The sequence below is a fragment of the Triticum urartu genome, chromosome 6, assembly GCF_003073215.2.
Source record: "Triticum urartu cultivar G1812 chromosome 6, Tu2.1, whole genome shotgun sequence".
Lineage (NCBI taxonomy): Eukaryota > Viridiplantae > Streptophyta > Magnoliopsida > Poales > Poaceae > Triticum > Triticum urartu.
Genome location: NC_053027.1, coordinates 17,800,606 through 17,813,237, shown reverse-complemented (window position 1 = coordinate 17,813,237; position 12,632 = coordinate 17,800,606). Strand labels below are relative to the sequence as shown.

Below are 12,632 nucleotides of genomic sequence, written 5' to 3'. Positions count from 1 at the left end.
TTCCTCTGTTCGTCAAACCATGTATGTAAGAGCTGCAGGAAGTGAGAGCTTCCTCACTAGTATTTCTGTACATTGTAATGACAGTTTTAATAGCAATGTATAGCAATCCGTTTTGACATAACGATGTGCATAAGTCTGATGTAAGCTACCATATAAAATAATCAGTTTTGAAAGCATGATCTTGTGCATAAATAGGAAGAATATTTTTGTCAGAACCCACGCCTTTTGTCCACATTCATTTTCCTGATCCATTACACAAAGGTAAACATCATCAATTTCAACTCTGCATATGAGTTCACCATGACACATGAGTTCTTGGAACATGATAACATGACACATGAGTTCAACACGACACAGAGATAAAAAGCAAAACATGGCGGGAGTTCAAAAGCAAAACATGAGACATGAGTTTTCAACTATATAAGCTAGAAAATGAGATAATTGCTATTCCTCTCTAGCACCATCATCTCTAGCAGCTGCACTAGCACCAATGGTGAACTAGGAGTGCATTCTGCCACTTGAACTTCTTCCGTAAGCTCTGTTTTGTACATAACCAGGTTGAACTGCAGCCGCCCTTCCACTTCCAGCCGACCCTCTTCCTCTCCCAACTGCAGCAACACTTGATGATGATGCCTGTGATTCTTGGACCTGAAAATTATGAGGTGATGTAAATAACAATAAAATTACTGCTAGCTACATTTATTCCAGAAGTGATTATTTTACCTGGAATTTAGCTGCAGATGCTTTAGGTGCTCCTCTTCCTCTCCCCTTACCAGTTGATGTTTTAGGAGTACCTTTAGATGCTTTGGATGCTCCTCTTCCTCTCCCCCTACTAGATTCTGTTGGAGCAGCAGTGGGAGTAGTCGTACGTGCTGCCGGTGCTGAACTTCTAGGCTTCTTTGCAGCTACTTTTCCTCTCACGCTACTAGTTGTTGTTGCACCCGCTGTTGGAGTACCTCTAGGTTCTGGATTAGGTGCAGGTGGTGGATAGGCATTGCTCCCCTGTGTTCTTGTTGCCAAAGGCTTGCGTTGTAGACAGTAAAAAAGGCGGTTATTTGGTAACATATTGCATCAATTTAGTAACATAATTGCATCTAGTACCGGCGGCGTAATTGCTTCCAAAGGAAGGGAGAGCGCTTACCACATGTTTTCTAACCCTAAGAGCAAGATATGCTCTTAGTGGCTTGTCGCAGCCCTTGACATTGTGACCAAGTTCCTTGCAATTTCCGCACTGCACTGTTCCTTTTCTTGCTCTTGCATAAGCAGGACCACTCTCCTCAGGCCCTTTTATTCTATTTTTCTTTGGCCTTCCTGGTTGAACAGTGTAACCTGGTGGTTCAATGTCTGGACTTGATGTCTTAATCCACTCAGATTCATGTGGAACAGGGTATATCATGTGTTCATATGCTTTCTCGTAAGTTTCCAACTTGAAGAAATCATCAACATAATTCTCAGGCCTTTCCTTAGCCCTAAATATAGCTGCACAAGCATGTTCACAAGGAACACCACACAACTGAAATCTGAAACAACCACAAGTCTTGTTAAGCAGGTTTATTTCATAGGTCTTGTCGGTGTAGTTTACTTGCCAAAGCCCAACACCAAATTGATGAGCTGTGCAATACCTTGCTTTGCTCTTAGCTGATTCTAATTTCTCACTCATGACAGGTGTGATATCCCAGCCCACTGACTCACATCCTTTTCTTTTCAAACAAAATCTAGTCATAACTCTAGTCCTGATGAGCTCCATCATGGTACGAATTGGCTTGTCTCTATAGTCAAGGATGTATTTGTTGAAAACCTCACTGAGGTTGTTCACAACAAGATCAGTCTTGGATCTTATTCTGAATGCATGCCTACTAATGTGCTCCTTGGGTATTGCTCTAACCCACTTCCAAGCTTCTACATCATAAGCCTTCAAGTTGTCCATGGAAATATTGTATTCGCTCAAAGTGCATGCATAAACAACCTTATCAAAGTATTCCTTGTAGATTTCATCTCTGAATCCAGCTCTGGAGAAGTTTGCAAGGACATGTTTTTTGCAAAATCTATGTTCGCAATGTGGAAAATTCTTTGTGACTGCTGAAAGTAATCCCTATGACAAATAAATGGCAGAGTTGTCAGTTACAACACGCAAACTAAATTTAACATATAAATGACAAAGATAAGAAATATGTTATTACCTTCTGCCTATCTGACATGATTGTCCATCCACCATGTTGCTCGCCCTGTCCAATTGCTGACTCCAGTGTTTGCAAAAACCATGTCCAATTGTCAGTGTCCTCTATGTTAACCACTCCAAAAGCTAGAGGAAACATGTTGTTGTTGCCATCTCTTGCAGAAGCAGCTAAAACTTGCGCACCATTAGCTAGCTTGACAAAACAACCATCTAATCCAATAAATGGCCTACAACCGGAGAGAAACCCTTGAATCTGTGCATGAAAGCTCACAAACAGCCCACTGAACATAGGATTAGGATTGATATGTGGCTCGAGATTTGGCTCAGTGGTAACTATAGCGACGCTTCCAGGATTTTTGTTCAACAATGTCTGCAAGTAGTCTCTAATTCTAAGATACTGCTTGTCTTCATCCCCAAGAACCTTCTTTTGGGCATAAGATTTAGCCCTATATGCCATCCTCTTTGTTATTTCAAAATTAAAATCTCTCTTAACAGCTCCCATGAAAGCATCAAGCTTCCAATTGGGATCAACTCTGAACTGAGCCTCATAATGAGAAGCTATCCATCTGGAATTCAGCCTAGCATCCTCTCTATTAATTCCACATGAGTGTGGCTCGACATCCTCTCTGATCATAAAAGTGGGATCACCAGCTATCCTTGATGCAAAAAGATAAAAGGTGCAATTTGGCTCTGTGCAACGCACCTTCACCTTTTCCATCTTGTTCTTCAGAAAAGCAAAGCTTCTTCCTTGCAATATATGAAATGACTTAAGTGCTGCCCTAAACTCTTTGACATCTTTGAAACACATCCCTTTGACAAGTTGTTCCGGCATCTTGTCAGCATCATTAAGGTAAGTATCATCAAATTGCATTCTCGGGTCTAACAACCTCTTGGGCCTTCTCCTTTTTCTCCCTTGTAATAAAACCATCGAACGTGAATCTTCATTTTCATCAGTATCTTCTCCTAAAGGATCATTTCCACCATCTGAACTCGGAGGATCTGAAAGCTCAAAGTCATCATCAACTAATTTTTTCTTCTGCTCCCTTCTCTTTGCCAATGCCATCTTCTTATCTGCCTTTTCCTTTTTCTCTCTTGCTTCCTCTTCCTTTGCAAAAATCATCTCTTTCTCCATTTGTGTTTGAGGAAGAGCAATTGCATCAAGATCAATGCCATCTAAGCCTTCTGTGACATCAAATAAATCTTCAAATTCGTCCTCTGAATATACACCTTTTTCTGCCAATTCCTTCTCCTTCTTCTTAGCATACATGGCTCTCAACTTGTTTGTTTCAGCAACAACATCAAAATCTTCATCACTGGAGTCAGTTCCATAATCTTGCCCATTCAACTCCTTCCAATATTCCGCTGGATCATTGTACTCCACATCTGAAAGTAACTCCACATTTTGACCCTCCTCTTCAGTATTCTCTTCAATGGGCACCACAACTATTGGCTTGTAAGAATCTGCACCATTATTGGAAACTGGAAGTGTAGATGGAGTTTTGGTCCTGAAAACATGCAAATCAATCTCCTTATAAGCTTCAACCTCCTCAAGCATCTTCAGAACACTTGTATCGTCTGTTAACTCAACCATGGAGTTTCCATTGGGCCCTTTCTTCTGATAATAAATGTTGTCCCAATTGTTGAAACCCAACTCCTTTGTCCTCTCCTTTATATCAAAATAACTGATGAAATCCCTGTCAATCATCTCTGGCTCTGGATTGCTGTATCCACGGACATGACAAATGTACCTAACATTCCACATCTCAGTTGCCATCTGATTTGCGCAAGAAAATGAAATCATGAATTAGCGATGCATCAACATACTCTAAGAATGTGTAACATGAAGCTCATTATGTTCAGTATAGACTATATATACATTCAAATTCAGAATTTACAAAAGACTCATTGTCACAGAAGAGAACATAGCAGTTCAGCATGTTCAGCTTAACTACAGCATAGCAACCATAGCATCCAGTCTTACAAGCCACACAACAAGAAGATGCTCATATGCAGAGTTTGCAAGTTCAGCACATAGTCGTATATATACATATGTTTTAATCCGATCCGTCTAGGCATACATAATTTACTGTCGGTTTATGATAATACTGAAGAAAAAAGTTAAGGTCGCTTTATGATAGTACTGAAGAAAAAACATACAGGTTTCAGGATTTTATCCAGAAAACCTTCTCCACAGTGATAATATGCCACAGTGGTCAAGTGCAGCCATCTCATCGCAGATCTTCAAAACAAGAAACAGCTGACCCGAACCCATCTAAGATGCATCACGGACTGCAAGAGAACTAAAAGCCTAACCACCGGGGTGTGAAAAACAGAGAATTCAAGCATGCATGAGAGGGGAGGAGATCACCGTACCAGTTGTAGCTTCCTGCTCCGACGATCACCAACATCAACTACAAGTGTCGCCTGCCGCTCCTTGCCTACGTTCGGCCTGCCCTCTCTGAACGAAGGACGAGCGGACTGGGCTAGACTTGGGCGATCGTGCATGCGATAGGAAGGTGAGCGATGTGTGCCGCGATTGGAGGCAATCGTGGCGCAACAGACTCAAGCGAGATATGTGTGGCGGGATTGGATGGGATCCTGGTGCATCAGACTCAAGCGACCTGTAAATCGGTGAGGACCCGCCTCTGCGTGTGCTTGCCATCGGCCCGGTCCGGTCGGCAGAAGCTGGCGAATCGGTTCAGTCTGTAGAAAAGTCGCCAAGGAAAAAACCGACGACGTGGCACGCCACGTGGACCTGGTAATCGGGGCCCATAGATCAGAACACTCACAAAAATAGAAAAGGGTAATTTGTGGCAACACTTTTGTTAAATGGGGTATGCCGGATGAAATTCTCTTAAATGGGGTAATTAGCGTCAAAAATGTTAAACTTAGGGGTAAAAACTGGAATTCACTCTTTGCTTTAACTAGCCAACATGGCATCGCCCGTATTCTGGGGTGATGTCAGACTTGAGTGCTTTACCGATCATCTGATGTGTTATTTACCCTCGGAAAAGTAGATCTTCTAACTTCAAGTACCAAAGCACAGTTCAAAGTATTGCAGTTGGACTTCTTTACTCTACTGGAGGCAGAGTATAAATACGACTTAAGTTCGAAATTGGATTTACATTTAGATATAAGAGTGAGGGATTTGGGTGGAAAAAAAGGGAGAACTCATGACTGGAATCTGGAAGGGCTATTCTGAGAATTTACTCTCTCGGATAAGATTAACTTCATAACTTCTATCTGAATTGTAACGTCGAGCATAATTCAGATTTCAGATTCAGAAGAAACAGAGAGCGTGGCAGGTGCACGCCATCCGACTGGCCGTCGCTGCGAGCAGCATTGCCACCTGACGCCCTAATCTGTAATGGATCACAATTTCATTTATTACTCCATGGAAAATTCTCTAGTACCGTTTGCTCCAGTGGTTTTGTCTGAATTGTAACGTGGAGCTCCATTCATAATTAGAAGGAAACAGAGAGAGATAGCGTGTTTAACTCTGATGCATCCTGGAGCAACCAGATGTTTGCAGTTTGTGGCAAAGCAGCTGAACCTTGCGAATGTATGTGTCCTTCCTCATGTTCACACAACGTGATCATGTGGGATTTTGGTGGAAAACTCTCTCACAAACCTCCAAGACGATTACCTGAGGAACAAAACACAGAGAGAGTGCAATCACTCATATTGTTCCTTTAATATGATCAGTTTGGCATCCGCAACTGACTGCACTAGTGTAAGTTCCTGTGATATTCGTCCGCAGCAGCTGGTCGTTAGCTAGCCTGCAAGGTCAGTAGAATTGGAGCTTATTAAACTGTTGTGACGGTTGACAGTTCCTCTACAGAAATACAGTAGACAAGAAGTAGGTGCATAAAAACTGCTTCTTCTCTTCAACAAGAGGAAAAGGAAGAAATCAAAGAAGAATAAGGTCCTCCTCGTACGGCTGCCGCGGACTGCCTCGCCTCCTCCACACGCGGGGGGACGGAGCGGGCATCCGCGATGCGCTCCAGACATGAGTATGACGCGCGGCGGCACTTGGCCGTGACCGTGACCACGCAGCTCCGTCCGACGGGCTGACTCCGTGATATACTCCCTAGCCAAGATGGAAACGGAAACTACAAGAGGAGACCGGGCCCAACTCGAGTGATTACTCCCTAGCGAAGATGAATACAACACGAGTACGACCCCGAGTCCACCCTAGGCACCGCCTCACCCAATAAATCCCCCGGTTCCCTTCCCACCCTACCCCAACACGTACGCAAAGAAGCTCCTGTGTCTTCCGCCGCCGCGTCTTTTTGCTACTAACTAGGGTTTCGTTTCGCCTCCCAATACCCCGATCGATCGATGGCGGCCGAGGAAGGCGAGAAGAAGATGATCACACTCAAGAGCTCGGACGGTGAGGAATTTCAGGTCGAGGAGGCGGTCGCCATGGAGTCGCAGACCATCCGCCACATGATCGAGGACGACTGCGCCGACAACGGCATCCCGCTCCCCAACGTCGAGTCCAAGATCCTCTCCAAGGTCATTGAGTACTGCAAGAAGCACGTCCAGGCCAACCCCAAACCGGCCGACGCCAGCTCCTCCACCTCTACTGCAGCCCCCACCCCCCACCCCCGCCGAGGACCTCAAGAGCTTTGACACCGAGTTCGTCAAGGTCGACCAGGCCACCCTGTTCGACCTCATCCTCGCTGCAAACTACCTCAACATCAAGGGATTGCTCGACCTTACTTGCCAGACTGTTGCCGACATGATCAAGGGAAAGACTCCTGAGGAGATCCGCAAGACTTTCAACATCAAGAATGACTTCACACCTGAGGAGGAGGCTGAGATCCGCAGGGAGAACCAGTGAGCTTTTGAGTAGAGATGACAAGCATCTAGCTAGGCACTGTTTCATTGAATTACTGCTTAGTATTAGTCTTTTTTTAGACTTCGTATTATGCAAGAAAAAACCTACCAATTACTTCTGAAACTGAATTGTTATTTGTCAAGTGGATGTTTTGATTGGTAACATCATCCTTGGCTAATTTATGTGTGTGATTTGAGATATTTTTGGCTATCTTGAAATAGCCTGCTTGTTTTCGATTTTATCTTCACTACTATTAAACAATCCAACAAGAATTTCACTAAGCGCACCCCGTACAGACCCATTACCATCACATGATTAGACCTACTAATCTCAATCCAACGGATAGCCTTTATCTCATATGTCTCTTGTGTGCACCTAACAATTAAGGTTGACTGACGATGCTTCACCGCTCCACCGTATCATACAGACTCCACGCGACCAAAATCCCTACAATCACGCACCATGCAGGCCATGCAAAAAAAAACGTAACATATATCCCATAAAAAGGGAACAAATCCCCAGGCTTATCCCCTCGCCGCATGGAAACATCGTCGGCTTTCGGGACGACGACCTTGACGCCTGGCAACGGCATCGCCTTCCTGGTCGGCGCCCTCACCGCCCTGCACCAAGCCATCAAGTGTGCAGCTGTTCCTCCATCACCACTCACCGTGGACATGCCGTCCGTGTTGAAATATGAGATGGGCCTAGAGCCCATATGACAATTTCAGATTTGATCTCTAAGGGCCCATGTAGGTGGCATGACAAGGTGGTGGGAAGTTCAGTCCCACCCCGGAAGTGGAAGGAGAGTTGGAGTGGTTTATAAGGGATTCTCTTCCTCATGCTATTGGAGCTTGAGAAGAGATGAGGCCCTCGCGCACTCCTCCTCATCCGCTCGCCACGCCTCGTCACGACGCGACGCGGGTGGGAGGGCAGGCCTCTGAAACCCCGCCTCTTCGGATCCTGTACGGGAGAGGGGCGATTAGATTTTTGGGTAGCGATTACGCGACTGCTCGCTTCTGTTCATCTACGTCCACATCACCTTCGTCATCACCATGTCGACCGACGCCGACCGTGCCGCCGCTGAGAAGGCCGAGGCCGACAAGAAGGCCGCCGAGGATGCCGCGGCTACTGCTGCCGCCACCGCCGCCGCATGGCCGATTGGAGGGTATACATCGTTTATCCCTCTCATGTTTCTTTCTGTTGTAGCAGTACTAGCGATATACGTAGATGTTTCTACTATATGCGTAGTACATGCTCTGTTAGATCATAACCAGTGTGTTATCAATGCTGTCAATGTCATGCTCATGATTTATTCATGGATTAATTTAATCGGAAAACTGCCTATTTTCTTATCAATCCAAAAACCTAATATGTGTAGGAGTTTTTCGAATTCTGGTTTTGCTGCTACACTGAAACCGTCGCCGTTTACGGGGACGTACTTTAAGCGTTGGCAGACTAAAACCACCTTATGGATCACTGCCATGAACGTGTTCTGGGTCGCCGGTGTGACTCCCACAGGAACGATCGCTCCTGATCAGGAGAAGGCGTTCAAGGAGGCCATTGTCGTGTTCCTCGGGGCAGTTCTGAGCGTGATTAGAGATAAGCTGGTTGACGCATATCTGCATGTGCGGTCTGCCAAGGACTTGTGGGAGGCGCTCGAATCTAAGTTCGGGGCTGCCGATGCAGGGAGCGAGATATATATTATAGAGCAGTTCCATGATTACAAGATGGTTGAAAACCGTCCTGTATTGGAGCAGGCTCATGAGATAATATGCATTGTTAAGGAGCTTGAGCTTCTTAAGTGCGAGTTACCGGGCAAGTTTGTCGCGGGCTGCATAATCGCTAAGCTTCCCAATTCCTGGAGGAACTTTGCCACCACTCAGAAACATCAGAGGCGTGAATTTTCTGTGGAGGATGTCATTGGCCATCTGAGTGTTGAGCAGAATTCAAGGGCAAAGGACTCGCACGGAAAAGGGGTCGAAGGAACTTCTGTGGCCAACATGGTGCATCAGAAGAACTCCAATTCCCACAAGCCCAAGGGAAAGAACGGTTTCCAACAGAGTGCCGACTTTAAGAAGAAGGGTAAGAAGACCTTCAAGAAGAACAAGAAGGATGAGGGCTGCTTTACTTGTGGTTCGATTGAACATTGGGCCAACAAGTGCCCAAACAAGTATAAGAAGCAAGGGCAGGACTCCAAGTCTGTCAATATGATTGTGAGCAACAATGAGGGTGGTGCATCTGGGTACGGTAATTTATTTGCTGTATTTTCAGTTTGGCCGTCCACCGATTGGTGGGTCGACACAGGTGTAGGTGTTCATGTGTGTGCTGACATTTCATTGTTTTCTTCTTACCAGGTCATAGGTCACGGGTCCGTACTGATGGGGAATGGCGCGAGTGCTTCTGTTCTTGGTGTTGGCACGGTCGATCTGAAGTTTACTTCGGGAAGGATCGTGCAGCTGAAGAACGTACAACATGTCCCCGCCATCAAGAAGAACCTCATCAGTGGCTCCCTTCTATGTAGAGAAGGGTTTAAGTTGGTATTCGAGTCTAATAAATTAGTTGTTACGAAATATGGACTATTTGTTGGAAAGGGTTATGAATGCGGAGGCATGTTCCGCCTTTCTCTTGCAGATCTATGTAATAAAGTCGTGAACAATATTCATTTGAGTGTTAATGAATCTGAAGTATGGCATTCACGTCTTTGTCACATTAGTTTCGGTGTTATGACGCGGCTAGCAAAATCGAATTTAATCCCGAGTTTCACTTTAGCCAAAGGTTCTAAGTGCCATTCGTGTGTGCAATCTAAGCAACCTCGCAAGCCTCACAAGGTAGCAGAGGAGAGACACTTGGCGCCACTGGAACTCATACATTCTGATCTTTGTGAGATGAATGGTGTGTTGACTAAAGGTGGAAAGAAATATTTCATGACTTTGATAGATGATTCCACTAGATATTGCTATGTGTATCTGTTAAATACTAAAGATGAGGCTCTACACTACTTCAAAATCTATAAGGCAGAAGTTGAGAATCAATTTGAAAAGAAAATTAAACGAGTCCGGTCAGATCGTGGTGGAGAGTACTTCTCGAAAGAGTTTGATGCCTTTTGTGCGGAACACGGCATTATTCACGAGAGGACGCCTCCCTACTCACCCCAGTCAAACGGGGTTGCCGAGCGGAAAAACCGTACTCTAACTGATTTGGTTAACGCCATGTTAGATACGTCGGGTTTATCCAAGGCATGGTGGGGGGAGGCTATAATGACATCCTGTCATGTCCTGAATAAAGTTCCGACAAAGGATAACGAGATCACTCCTTACGAGAAGTGGACCAAGAGAAGGACAACACTCTCATACTTACGTACCTGGGGCTGCTTGGCGAAAGTTAATGTGCCGATCCCCAAAAAGCGTAAGCTTGGACCAAACACTGTGGACTGCATTAATTTGGGCTACGCTATGAATAGTGTTGGCTATAGATTTCTAGTAGTGAAATCTAAGGTACCTGACATGAAAGTCGGTACAATTATGGAGTCTAAAGATGCTACATTCTTTGAGGACTTTTTTCCCATGAGAGATGTACAAAGCACTTCTAGACAGGAATCTGAGGAGACTCCTGAACCTGCCATTCCGATGGAATATTATAATCAAACACATGATGGAAATCCTGAGGAGGATAATGAGGAATCCCTTGGTAGGGGCAAGAGACAAAGGACTGTAAAGACCTTTGGTGATGATTTCTTCATATACCTCGTGGAGGATAATCCCACTTCTATTTCAGAAGCGTATGCATCTCCAGAAGCTGACTACTGGAAGGATGCGGTCCGTAGCGAGATGGATTCCATCATGGCTAACGGGACTTGGGAGCTTACTGAACGTCCTTATGGTTGCAAACCATTGGGATGCAAGTGGGTGTTCAAGAAGAAGCTTAGGCCCGATGGTACGATAGAAAAGTACAAGGCTAGACTTCTAGCCAAGGGCTATGCCCAGAAAGAAGAAGAAGATTTCTTCGACACTTATTCACCTGTGGCCAGACTGACCACCATTCGAGTATTACTCTCGTTGGAGGCCTCGCATGGTCTTCTCATTCATCAGATGGATGTTAAGACGGCTTTCCTGAACGGAGAGCTAAAGGAGGAAATCTATATGCAACAGCCTGATGGCTTTGTGATGGATGGTCAGGAAGGAAAGGTGTGTAAGTTGGTGAAATCTTTGTATGGCCTGAGACAAGAGCCTATGCAATGGCATGACAAGTTTAATGAAACGTTGACATCTGTTGGCTTTGTTGTTAATGAGGCTGACAAATGTGTATACTATCGCTATGGTGGGGGCGAAGGAGTTATACTGTGTTTGTATGTTGATGACATACTGATATTTGGGACTAATCTCAAGTTGATCGAGGAGGTTAAGTCTTTCCTATCTCAGAACTTTGAGATGAAGGACCTTGGAGTGGCTGATGTTATCTTGAACATCAAGCTATTGAGAGATGATGAGGGTGGGATTACACTTTTGCAATCCCATTATGTTGAGAAGGTGTTGAGTCATTTTGGATATTCGGACTGCAAACCATCTCAAACACCATATGATTCTAGTGTGCTGATTCGAAAGTCTAAAGGCACAACTATAGATCAATCGAGATACTCTCAGATTGTTGGTTCACTACAGTATCTAGCGAGCGCAACGAGGCCTGACATCGCATTTTCTATTAGCAAACTGAGCCGATTTGTTTCCAAACCGGGTGATGTACATTGGCGTGCTCTTGAGAGAGTTATGCGCTATCTGAAAGGTACTATGAACTATGGACTTCACTATACCGGATACCCGTCGGTACTTGAAGGGTATAGTGATGCAAATTGGATCTCTGATGCTGATGAGATGAAGGCCACAACTGGGTATATATTTACTCTTGGAGGTGGTGCTGTTTCCTGGAAGTCTTGCAAGCAAATGATCTTAACAAGATCGACAATGGAAGCAGAATTAACAACATTAGACACATCGGGTGGCGAAGCAGAATGGCTTCGAGATCTGTTGATGGACTTGCCAGTGGTTGAGAAGCCGGTTCCGGCCATCCTTATGAACTGTGACAATCAAACAGTTATTGTCAAGGTGAAGAGTTCAAAGGACAACATGAAGTCCAACAAACACATAAGAATGAGATTGAAAGCTGTCAGAAAATTGAGGAACTCCGGAGTGATAGCGTTGGATTATATTCAAACGGCTAAGAATCTGGCAGATCCCTTTACTAAAGGGCTATCACGTGTTGTGATAGATAACACATCAAGGGAGATGGGTATGAGACCCACATGAGTTGCCATGGTAGTAACCCAACCTATGTGATCGGAGATCCCGTGAAGTAGGACCTCGGAAAACAAGCCAGTGGTGAACTGAGGAGAGTAACTTTACTAACCCACTCCGTTGGAGATGCAATACTCTCGGAAACTGTATGGAAGGATGACTACTGTCTTAATGTGTTCCAAGGCTTATATGCATAAGCAAGATGCTATCCTACATAGCGATCTTTGGAGGAACACACCTATATGAGCCCGACTGCTGGTCACAGTCTATGAGATTAGGGTGATCTCTAGCAAGCTCATGAACAGGCCAGGAGTGTGACTAATAT

The 12,632-nt window shown here is 44.8% G+C and overlaps 1 pseudogene; it reads left to right on the top strand.

Annotated features, from left to right (window-relative positions):
* Nucleotides 1-6,512: 6,512 nt before the first annotated feature.
* LOC125515985 lies at nucleotides 6,513-7,034 on the top strand (annotated as a pseudogene).
* The last annotated feature ends 5,598 nt before the right edge of the window (nucleotides 7,035-12,632 follow it).